General features: G+C 40.6%; 1 long non-coding RNA gene across 10 annotated transcripts in view; it reads right to left on the reverse strand.

Annotated features, from left to right (window-relative positions):
- The window catches only part of LOC111096433, a 217,399-nt gene that overhangs the window by 97,859 nt on the left and 107,322 nt on the right, over window positions 1-12,218 (reverse strand). The window contains exon 1 of one of the 10 annotated variants that reach the window (XR_005361371.1): window positions 6,906-6,988. The exons of the other annotated variants lie outside the window; for them this stretch is intronic. This is a non-coding gene — a long non-coding RNA (uncharacterized LOC111096433). Of the gene's footprint in view, window positions 1-6,905; window positions 6,989-12,218 lie in introns of those variants that run through there. 10 annotated transcript variants of the gene reach the window in all.

Genomic DNA, 12,218 nt, shown 5'->3' on the forward strand with positions numbered 1-12,218 from the left:
TTAAACATATTGTAAGTTATGGAGAAGTTACAAAGCAAAAAATCAAACCCAAGTGGTTTGTTTATAAGCCACTTTTGTTCTGCGTCTCACTCTGCTTGATGTACAAGGCCAAAGCTCTTCTGGAAACTTAAAAAAAAAAAATTCAAATATTTTTCCATTTAAATGGGTTGTAATCAGAGATAACTCATTTCAGTAACAGTAACTTTAAGAGAATGAACGACTGAATTATTGGCCAAAATGCTTAGGATACAGAGCACTGAGCTGGCCTTTAACATTATGTCATACGAATAGAAAAGGTGGCTGGAGAATACATGCCAGTCTGATACTTCAAAACAGTAAGGATATAATTAATAGCGAGGCTAGGGGCAAGGTCCAATTCTGTCAGTTTTATATTTAATTAATCTGTGTCTTAGCATTAGGAAATTAAATCCCAACTACTATGTTTATAAGACAATTCTCTTATGACATTCTGACTTTTTAAGCTGCAGTGTCATATACTGCTAATCTCAAGGTTATGATGTATGTTTTGTTTGTTGTGGTAAAGTGTATTTATTCATTATACAGTTGATAGATGATACTAAGTTTTGTTTATTCATAGACTTTAGACTATTTAATCATCTGACTATGACAATGAAGAAAAATGCCTTTCCCCTTGCATCGTTGCGCAAATAAAAATTATAATTGTAACAAAATCTTTTTTAAAACAATACAGAACCTTGTCATTTTCTCATACTCTCCCTATTTTCTCTTATTCCAATATTTGATCTCTACTGAGAATATCCAGAGTTGGTCACCTTTGAAAAATATATCTGCTCTAAAAATCTAGACTTGCAAAAAAATTTTTTTAAATGGTGGGTGGAATGCAACAATATCCTGGAAACTTCACTTAAATACCTGTGTATGGAGAGGATAATATCCCCTAGGGGGTAAAGTTTTGTTTTATTTGTTTTTTATCTAAAAACTCTATAAAGGGAAATGTTGCAGTTTCATATCCAATAGTAATTAGAAACCATGGTTTGAGTTTTCTACTTGGAACATCATACAACACTTCCAGAATAGTGAATTAACCACAGTTTTATTATTCTTAAAAAAAAAAAACTATTAGAAAATGTTCTATCAACTTGATGAAAAGGGAAATGCATAATAGGTCATTAAGCAGAAAAAGGAATAAAAGGAAATGGGTTGTTTTTAATTAACACAGTGGTGCTATGCAGAGTGGTCATCATTAGAAAGGATAGAAATGGTGTCATACTTGGTGTGAGAGCTTCATAATTTGGATCCAAATTAGCATAGGGACAAGATGGAGAGAAGACAAATATTGCTCTTACGTGGGCAGAAATTCTATATCCCAGCAAGTTGCTGATGCTGTACCATTAGACTTCAACCGTCCTAAATTGAATCTCTGGTGATAACTACACTCTAAAAGGTAACTCCTACCCAACCAAAACTTAAAAATAACTACAGGGTACCTGAGTGGCTTAGTCGGTTGAGTGTCCGGCTCTTGATTTCAGCTCAAGTCATGATCTCAGGGTCCTGAGATGAGCCCCCCATTGGGCTCCATGCTCAGTGGGAAGTCAGCTTCCCGTTTCCCTCTCCCTCTGCCCCTCTCCCCATTCATGCTCTCTTGCTAGCTCGCTCTCTTTCTCTCTCTCTAAAATAAGTAAATATACCTTTTAAAAATATAACTCCAAGTGTATTTATTAGTCAGGGTACTCCAGAAAAATGAAATCAATAGGATGTGCATATGTGTGAATGTGTGCATGTGTATAAAAATATACGTGGAAATTACATACTGGCTCACTTGATTATGAAAGCTGGCAAGCGCCAAGTCTACAGCGTGTGCCAGTAGCCTAGAGACCCAGGAAAGCCAGTGGTGCAGTTCCAGTCCAAAGCTAGGCACAGACCTAGGAGAGCCCATGTTCAGATCCAGTCTCAAGGGCTATCTGCTGAAGAATTTTCTTTTGCTCAGGGTGGCCAGTCCCTTGTTCTATTCAGGCTTTTAACTGGTTGAATGACTGCCGTCCACATTATGGAGGGCAACTGGCTTCCTACAAAGTTCACTGATTCAAATGTTAATCTGATCCAAAAACACCCTCCAAGTTGACACATAAAATTAACTGCCACACCAAGGATACCAAACTTGAGGGCAGGAATGCAGTAGATACAGAATTAGTCGCAGATCCCAGAGATAAAATGTACTAGCTGTCTGACCTTAGGCAAGGCATCCAGTCTCCCTGAAACCCAGTTTCCTCATTAGTGCCTACTTCAGAGAATGGCTGTGAAAGTTAAATGAGAAAATAAGGATAAATGCACTCAAACAGTTCTGAGCTACCAATAGGGCTTTTTAAATATAATTTAAAATTACTATTATTAGAATTACTGAAGGAATCCTGACTCACTACGCATTAAGTAAATAAAGCATATTCGTACTGAGACTGATCAGCTTTACATTTAAATACACTGCCCAGGCCTTGGAGGGAGGAAGGAACATGGGACTAGGAGGGAAAAGTAGTAATATGTTCTTTTTCTAGATAGATGTACTATGAATTCGCACATCCAGAGACGGTATAATAGCTCACCGGGAATACTGAACTCCTCTACACACCATCCTAACAAACTTGAAGGAAGTCAAGAGGAGGGCAAGCCGAATGCCTGTGAGGACAGACGGTTACTGCATGAGAACAATTTCAAAGCCATCAGTCTAGAAAAGTGAAGGCTTCGCTGGGAAACACAACCAAAGTTTACAAAATCAAAGAAACCATAGGGGCACCTGTCTGGGTACCTTAGTCAGTTGAGTGTCCGATTCTTGATTTCAGCTCAGGTCATGATCTTGGGGTCCTAGGACTGAGCCTTGATTTGGGCTCTGCACTCAGTGGGGAGTCTGCTTGACAGTCTCTGCTTCTGCCCCTCTCCCCACATGCGTGCACTTTGTCTCTGTGCCTCTCTCTCTAAAATAAATAAATAAATTTTTAAAAATCAAGAAAACTATAGATAAAGGCAAACAAGTCTACATCTAGAAGCTCTCCAAGGATCATATAAGAACGATTCATTATCTATATCCTTCATATCCAACACGTCAGCAATTCTTGTTGGCCCATGGCCTTTACGGTATTCTCAGAACCCGGCCACTTTTCACCACCTCCACGGTTGACATTCTTGTCTAAGCCTGGTTCTCTCTCACCTGAGTTATTTCAGTAGCCTAATTCATCATTCTACTGCCAATCTTGCCTCCTTACAGAATTTTCTCAACGTCGCAAATGAACTGTTTAAAACAAGTCTTTTCTTAAAACTATCAAATGATTTCCCATCTCAAAGCAAAGCCAAAGTCCTTTAAGTGGCCACCTCGAAGCTGCCTAGTCAGGCCCCCAGGTACCTTCCACTTCCTCTACTGCATGCAGCCTCCTTACTTTTCCTGGAAAATACCAGGCCTGCTTCTTCACCAGGCCCTTGGCACCTCCTCTTCCCTCAACCTGGAACATTCTTCCCCCAGATGCTATATGACTTACTCCTCACTTTCTCTGGGGCTTTACTCAAAGGCCACCTTTTCAATGAGGCCTTATCTGACCACCCAGTTTAGACCCATCATTTCTTTCTCCCCATACCCCAAATGCCAGCTTCTCTGCTTTCCTTGCCCCTTGCCCCATAGCTCACTTATCTCCACTTAATGTTTTTATCATGATGATCTTTCCTTTGAAATATAAGTCCAAGGAGGGAAGAGATTTTTATCTGGTCGCCTCAGTGCCTGGCATAATGAACTCGATACAGAGCAGGTGCTTCATAAATATTTGTTAAATAGATTAATGAATAGTTTCTGGTAATGGTATGGAGCTCTGGAAGAAAAAAATATATACACAAACAACAACAGTGCTCATGAATTCTTGGATGATTAATCCTCAGAGGGTTTTATTTGGCCATCAAGCTTCCTGTCACGCAAAGCCACCATGGCCTCCAGGAAATACTACTTCGTGCCATTCCAAGATACAACATACAAAGCTGAACAGGCCGCCTCATTGATTCAGTACAGCAAGTTCTGTGTTCTACTCTGACATCTAATATTACCAGCGTTATTCATACTACTGCTTCTGCCCCATTTTTATCTACATTTTGAAAGGTGGCATTTAAAATGCTAGGTCCTTTTACATCTATTCTCCTCCCTCTCCAAAAAGTAATCATGGGATAAGCACTCGATGGCATGAAAACAAGCACCGTGGTAAATGTTCAAATGGCAAGGGGGAATGCCAGGAGGTTTCAGATTTCCCGCATCACGCCTATTTTTTGCATAGGAAGAAAAGAGTTTCATAATCCAAATCCATTCCTTTTTGAATGCCTGCTGCCTGTGTAAATACTGCTTAGATAAATGACTCCTTGTCCAATGTATTTGTTTCCCCCACAGTTGTTAACAGTTCTCAGAGCAGTTGCTGCTGCCATCAGTACTAGGGGCTCTCGCAACACTTAACCAGAGTCCTCACACCCTACTTTTGTCTCCCATCCAGATGGCCTTCATTACAGAGAGAAATTTTGCCAACAGGTGCCTCTTGTGCCTGGAAATGCCATCTGAAATCCAAGGAAGAGATAATCTTCTGTGTGTGTTAGTGGTGTGTGTGGGTTTAATCGTATGCCTGGTTTGAGAAGCCTATACCCTGTTGACATACTTCTTGACACTCCATAGGTTTGCTTCTTGCTCTTAGAAAAATCTATCCGAGTCACAGGAAATGCAATCTCCTAATCTTAATTTCACTCTTGTAGGGCTAGATGCCACTTGAGGCAATAAAATCCTTCCTGAGTCCACACAAACCAGGTGTCCCTACAGTAGAGTTGAAATGGAAAGAACAGGTTACAATAGAAGCTCTTGAATATTCACTAGCTTCTCTAACCAAGTTCATTCCTTCACAGACATCGTCTAATTTGGCAAGCAAAACCTTCCATTTCAAGATTAGTATCTCCCTTCTCTTTCTGGAGTTGGGTTTTCATTAGTGCCATAGGATGGGGTTAGTTGGTCACACCCTGAATCCAACTCCTAATTCTGTAGCTGAAGGACACTGCTTTCACCACGGGCTAAACAACTGTTTTGCTGTGGACAAAAACACACTGACACTCAGCTCATCGATCTTGGGAGAAATTACTGAGATGATAGGGGAATGTGGTCCTGACAAGAAATGATTTTAGGGCTTCAAAGGATGCAAAATTCTTTCTGTGGCACACATTAGCGATAATCAGGGAGCGTTGCTATGGTTCAGTAGAAGTCAGTACTGAACTTCACAGAACTCTTTCAACCTTTCCTCTCTCACTGTGTAAATGTGAAAGTAACAATAAATCTTGTTGACAATTACTTCCACGTCTATTGGCAGGAAGTCAGCAGCAGTTTGAAGAGTATTGTGAGCAATATGTGCAGTGGAGCCAACACCCATTAACTATCTCCCTAGTTTCTCCTGTGACTTATAGAACATGTTATTTTTCCCCAGTGAGCAACGCTTCCAAATGTTGAATTAGTAATATTAGCACCAAATACCACTAATTTGTCAGCTAAGCTGTGTTTTTCCATAGCGCTTGCAGTGGGGTCCGATTACCCCTTTGCAACACAGCTGAGCAAAGACGAAAATCTGAAGACATTTTATTTATATAATTTTGCCAGGCTTTACAAAAACACATTAAAACAGTCACAGAGGTGATTCAGTTACAGCTCAAAATACTCACCCGACTACAAACAGAATCCTGACATTTCAACCTAAGCCTCTGATAAAGGTGGCATTTTGGCAGGACAACGACTATTTTTGAATTTCACAAACTGTTTTTAATTCTTCACGTCACTTTTGAATGTATAAATATTATGTTCATTCTGGATGGAGAAATAAGTTCTTTCAAATAAGTTCTTTCAAGCTGTCTCAAAGTTTTATGAAGAACTAGGGGCGGATAGCCGAGTGGGTAAAGGAAGGAGGAAGGTTATCTCGAAAACCCCACAAGTGTTTCCATCTGACACCCCTGCCCAGCACAGGAGGCCAAGGCAGGATGCATGTTCCCAGCTGCGGTGTCAGCTGCTCCGTGGAAGGGGTGGAATGTGCACTAGCCTGCTCATTTCTAAGAGCACAGATGCTGCCAAAGTTTCAAATTCTAAAGAGTTTTCAGCGCCAATTTGGAGTCTGCATGGGTCATCAGAAACTGTTACTCTGAACTTCGTTTAATCAAAATACCCCACCTTAGTTAGGTAATAGCTCTCCCCTGTTTATCTCTGAAAGCTGAAAGGCATACAATTCCCTAACACCCTCACACACATCAGCCAAGGGAGTAAGCCCAGGGGGACAGACTGAGGGGCTAGAGGAGGACCCAGCAATGCAGACTGTCCAGGGACTCGATGAGTCCTCAAAACACCTACAGTGTCTTTCTCACATGATTTTCCAAGGACAACACAATGTGTGGGAAAGATTCATTACCTTAGAGTAATGAGTTTGAAGTTTTTTTATTTAAGCCTTTTGTCTCCCTATACTATTGAAAAACACCTAAAATTAAGATGATTGCATAACTTATTGTCCAAATTGGAACACTTTCGAGAGTGCTAACAGGTGCTATTCTGTATCCCAAGAGGATGGGTGTAAACCAAAGCCACCAGGGAAAACTGGAATTTGTGGTCCCCCTACACACCCAAATAAATGCTTAGGTCTTTGGGGAGGGGAAATATACTTCTTGGATGGTTGGGGATGGGAGGGAAGCTGAATTTTCTGCTCTTTGGGAGAGGACTGAGAAAAGGAAGTAGAGTGATCCAAATTTCTCCACACCCACAAGCACTCCTTCTCATCCAGAGTTTAGCACATTATTGGGCTCGTAGTCGTATCCAATACATATCTGTTCAGTCCCAAGGTTTGCAGATATTAAAATTTACCCATCTGGTGTATACAATCTCATGAGGGTACCTGCTGCTTTGGACTCCCCAAATCCATTTTCTGGTCATGGAGCACAGCTACTCTGCAGCTTTGGGAACAGATTTGAAATCTGCAGATTTGAGAAATAGGAAGAGAAAAATGCTACGAATACAGGCTTTGGGTCAATATCACACATCCTTACTCTCTACATGACTTTGGCAAGTGACTTAACCTCTGTGAGTTTTCAGTTTACACTTCTGTAAAGCAGTAATAGTACAGCAACCTTTCAGGGTTCTTAGAAAAATTAAATAACTATGTGCACTTAATTGTTTAGCACAGGAGCGAGTACTTGGAACTCAGTCAGTAAACAACAGTGGTTGCTAATAATAATGTCATTCGCATTGTAAGTGTCGAGATGAGTGGCCTGAAGTCTATGCCGTTGCCCTGGATTTCTGCTAGCAGTCTCGGTGTTTCAGTCATACTGTGGTTCACTGTACACAAATTGCAGCTTCAATGTGCAAGACAGTAGTTTCCAAAACAAAGGGCTGCCTTGGTAGAGACCTATTTGCTCTTTTGCTTACTCTTTTACTGTTAAATACAGGTTAACTGATCAACCATAAGGACTAGTCAGTTTCTTAAAACTTACTTAATAGATTCAAGTCTTGGCAGCAGCCTTCCCCAACTTTTCAAAGTTCCGACATGCATGTAGATATTTGCACGGTCCCCTACTAGCATTTTCCTTTGTACAATATTTCTTTGTCTAATTCCTTAGGAAGTAGCCCCAGAGAGTTTCGGGATGATCCATCAGGCTGCGTGTGGAGGGGGTGGGGAAAGGCCCTGTAGGGGTTCTCCATTCAGAAGGGGGAGGGGAGTGAGCAACTATGAAAAATCTAATACAATTTTGCATGGTATGAGGTTTCCACTGGCTGCTCAGTTCTTTCCCAGATGCTGGAAAGCCAGAGAACCAATAGATCTTCTTTCAGCTGACAGTTCTTCGCACCTTGTAATGCCCTCAGCAAAACTGTTTATAAGTGGTGACAACATCTACAGACAGTTTATTCGTTGTTCTCGCAATTTCCCTTGGAAAAAAAAAAAGGTGGTATGTCCGAACATAAATTTGAAATAGTAGTTCTTTCTTACTTGAGTCAAGTCCCGAGTGATGAAAATTCAAAACAGCAAGGGAAAGTGCATTAATATTAAGGCCCTGGGACAACTGTCCCCAGACCTGAGGGTGGCTTACTTTTTGCATGAAGGCAAACAATGTAGCCCTGTTTTTTGTCACATTTCATCAGCGAAATGCATATAATAACATCAATTCATTTGACTTTTATTAATTAATCTTTTTAAAGAGGTAAAGATAAATGTTTTCGAAACAAATACATCAAAAAGAACAGCAGCAGGATATTCCTTTCCCAGTCGGCTGCAAACTAAACCTTTAGTTTACTAGCATCTTATAATCCTGGATGATTCTGAAGAAGCAGAGAGTTTTTCAAGGAAAGAATATCATAGGACCCCTACGGGGAGGTCAGATAGATGCCTCTCACACTGACGTCCCAAGTTGAGTTTCTACAGGGAAGCAATTTGTGTCTTGGGGTGTCATGCCTGTTACAGGATAGACATGGGAACAGCTGAGCTCTGACCCAGGCACTTAAGCACCCACAGACCTAAGACTGCACTAGTCTGACAGGGTGGTGAGTTAGAAGGTAGGGCCAGGCCGTAGGTCCTCCTTCAGAGTTGGCCGTCAATTACATATTCAATTGATAACAGTCATCCAACTATCTGAATAATTAAATATGATTTTTCTGTACATGGATGTTCTACTGTAATCTCTGTTTTCAAAGATAATCCTTCATAAAAAGAAATTCTTTTTTATTTGTGAACAATTTTGGCAATATATCTAGAAACAGGAGAAGTATTATACTGAAATATTAACTGCCTCTTTTATTCACACGACTAGCATATGCATTTTTTTTTTTCCAGCCACTAGGCTAGAGCATCCAGATGCAAATTTAAATGAGACATAGGAAGTGTGATCAAGGAAGAAACACTTTAGCTGAAGAGCCAGACATGTAAGAAACAATCCTAACACAGTGTAATAACTACTGCAAAAGACCAGCACAGGGTGCTATGGTAGTATCGAATAAGACATGGCACATTTCATCTGAAAGGAAAATTATGTCCTCGCCTTTAAAGGTAAGTCAGAGCTTCTAGAAGCAGGAAAGAGTAACTACAGGCCTGAAAAATTAAATGTGGTAATAATATTATCCAATATTTTTAACCCCCAACTGTGTTTCAAGTAATAAAACTTTACAGATGTCTCAATTGATCCTCAAAATAATCCAATGATGTAGATATGTTTATGTTATAGGTAAGGAAGCTAAGGTACAGAGAAGTAAACAACTTGACCAAGATCACACAGATATAAGGTGGTGGAGCACTCAGGAATGCTCAAAAAATCATAATATATTTATGAACTGACCAGGAGTCTGATATAATTTAATACATTATGCATGAGATTAAACAGCAGAGGAAGAAAGTGTCAATCACCTAAGAGAGTGGGGAAGTAAGTATATTAGAAATATGTCATAACATTATAATATGGTATTATTTTTTTTAAGATTTTATTTATTTATTCATGAGAGACACAGAGAGAGGCAAAGACACAGGCAGAGGGAGAAGCAGGCTCCATGCAGGGAGCCCGACATGGAACTCGATCCTGGGACTCGATCCTGGGTCTCCAGAATCACACCCTGGGCTGAAGGCAGGTGCTAAACCGCTGAGTCACCCAGGGACCCCAATTATGGTATTATTTACCAGTAGCACTAAAATCTCACTTGAAGTTCTTATGAATCTGAAGTGAAACTATTCTATGTGATGCTGCGTTTGCCTCTAATCTCATTTAGCTCCATGGTTCTGGGCATAAAGTAGGCAAAGGTTGTGTAGAATCAAAGTTGTGGTTTTTCTCCAGTGAATACAATAAAACAAGAGCAGAGCAGGGGGTTGAGGAGCCTGGTGTTAGAAAGATCAACTCTGTGCATACTGAAATCATCATAAATGAAGTCATGAAGTTGGAGGTAATACTGGAGAGAGTGGCAGTGAGCTAGGAGTGAAAAGCATCGTGCTAAGGGGGGGATCACCCAGAGGGAGCACGGAGGATCAGGAGCACACAATCTACCTGGAAGCCAGTGGGGTAAAGGCATTGGGGAGGTAAGAGAGCTCCCACTTGAGAGGGATGTAAGGAAAGCCGTCCTTAGAACAAAACCAGATTTCCATGCAAACGAAACTGTGAAGGGAACATTGAGAGATAAAGTTGGGAGCACAGAATCATTTCCCTAACATTGGATTAGAATCACACTGGAAGCGCCAGGAGTTTGCAGAAAGGATGTGAGATACAGGTGAGCTTGTGGGGAGGAGAGTATGGTGGAAAAGGCATGACCTGCACCCTGGGGGCTCTTGAGGTGCTGACATAATCAGGAAAAAATATAATGGGTTCAAGGCAAACAGTGGTGGAGAAGCTGTGATGGGAAAGGTAGGTTTCTGGGGCCTCCTTCTCTAACCATGAAGACGGAAGGAGAAAGCTGTGGGGGAGAGGGCTCTCTCAGACTCAGGAAAATTTAAATTTACTACAGTATTCCAACCCTGTTTTCACTGAGCTTATAATAAAAGAGGAAATCCATCTGAATTGGAAGGCAGAGCAACCCTTTAAGTTCGCTAAGTCCAGAAGAATAACATGAAAAAGATGCCTGCTACTCAAAGCTGAACGTAGCGGGAGCCAAAATCCCCACATGAAGGGCTCACATCCTGCGGCTGACATCCTGCATCCTCTGCTCTTTATGTTACTTTTAAAGTAGGGACCCCTCCTTATCCTGGATTCTTTGACCACTTCCCTCGCCTTAAAAAAAAAAAAGTCAAGATTGTTACAAAATTATTTATTCCATTTGCGCTCTTTTTTTTTTTTTTCCATTTGCTTTTGTTTTAAATTATCCAAGAGTCAGAGGTTACTCCAACAGTGAGCTAGGAGGACGGAACAGGAAGGATTAATGACGCTTCCTCTAAAGACCAACACATCAGATTCTCATCAGAAAGACAATGGTCTTGGATATTATTAGGCAAGGGGAGAAATGTTAACATGAAGAAAATAAAAAGAAATAATCCAGAAGAAAACAAAAGGTCAAAGAATCGTCCTATCCTTTTTAATGCTTGGGGCCTCTGTTGAGCAGGGAAACATTGAAATAGACATTAGTGTCATCTCTTGCCTCTGCTTGTCCCATTTTGGCTGCTTTATCTCCACCTATAACTTAGAAAGAGCAATTATAAACAAATGGGGCCCAGCATGAGCACCTCGCTGCCAGCCTCTCAGGGTCAACTGTCTCCTCCCCAGTTCCTGCACCAGCAGAGTGATGCATGGCCCCTGGATGTCAGCACGAGGAGGAACCGAGGAGGCAAGCGGCCTGTGATTTAAACTCATGCCTGCCTTTGTCCGCTCCGCCTGGAATTGCATCAGGAAGGAAGCCTGGACAAAGCTTTGCTCCTTTAGAATACAGGAATGGATGCGGGATATATGATGAGCATACAGAGTAATTTAAGGGGAAAAAAGCGATGGAAATCATTTCCCATTATAATCCCCGCGAATTGCCTTACATCTCTAATATAGATCGCCTGGGAAATAATTTAAAAGCATTTAAAAATATCTTCCATTTTCTATTATGAGCCTTTGGATTTCCACAGTTTGAAAGAGGGAAGAGACTGTAGCTTAGAAAACTAATTACAAAACATAAAAATGCTCAAGTCTAATGGAACATATCAGATTGGAGGAAGATTCCAGCAATGGCAGGCAGTATTACAAATGTAGCCCGAATGAAAGAGTCACATCTGAAGCAGAGACAGCAGTCCTACCTAAATGTCTTGTTCTCAACATCTTTGTTTTACATTTTCTTTGTTCCTGTTGGCTTACTAATTAGCTGTGATTTTTTTTTTTAATGCCCCTTACAGTAGGTTAATTTTGTCTAACTCACCAGCAGGGGTTTTTGTAATACATAATTCACAGAGCAATGTCAATGATTAAAATTCTTTCATTAACACAGCACCTTAAAGATAATAAATATGAAGCATTTAGCTTCCAATCTATGGGTGCAGAAACCTAATTCTACATGGAACGAAAATGCATGCTCACATAACTTGGCACTGGAGAACAAAATGAAATCTGTTTTAGGGTATTGTAAACACAAAGTCAAACAAATCAAAGAGCACTTATTTTGAGAACAATAATGTAACGGGGGGGTTTCATAGAAGGAATTCAAATAATGTACTTGAAGAATAGAAAACATGCAGTCAGAAGTGCTCTTTTCTGGCATCTCTGTGGGT

Source organism: Canis lupus, chromosome 6 (genome assembly GCF_011100685.1).
Source record: "Canis lupus familiaris isolate Mischka breed German Shepherd chromosome 6, alternate assembly UU_Cfam_GSD_1.0, whole genome shotgun sequence".
In the NCBI taxonomy this organism is placed as follows: Eukaryota; Metazoa; Chordata; class Mammalia; order Carnivora; family Canidae; genus Canis; species Canis lupus.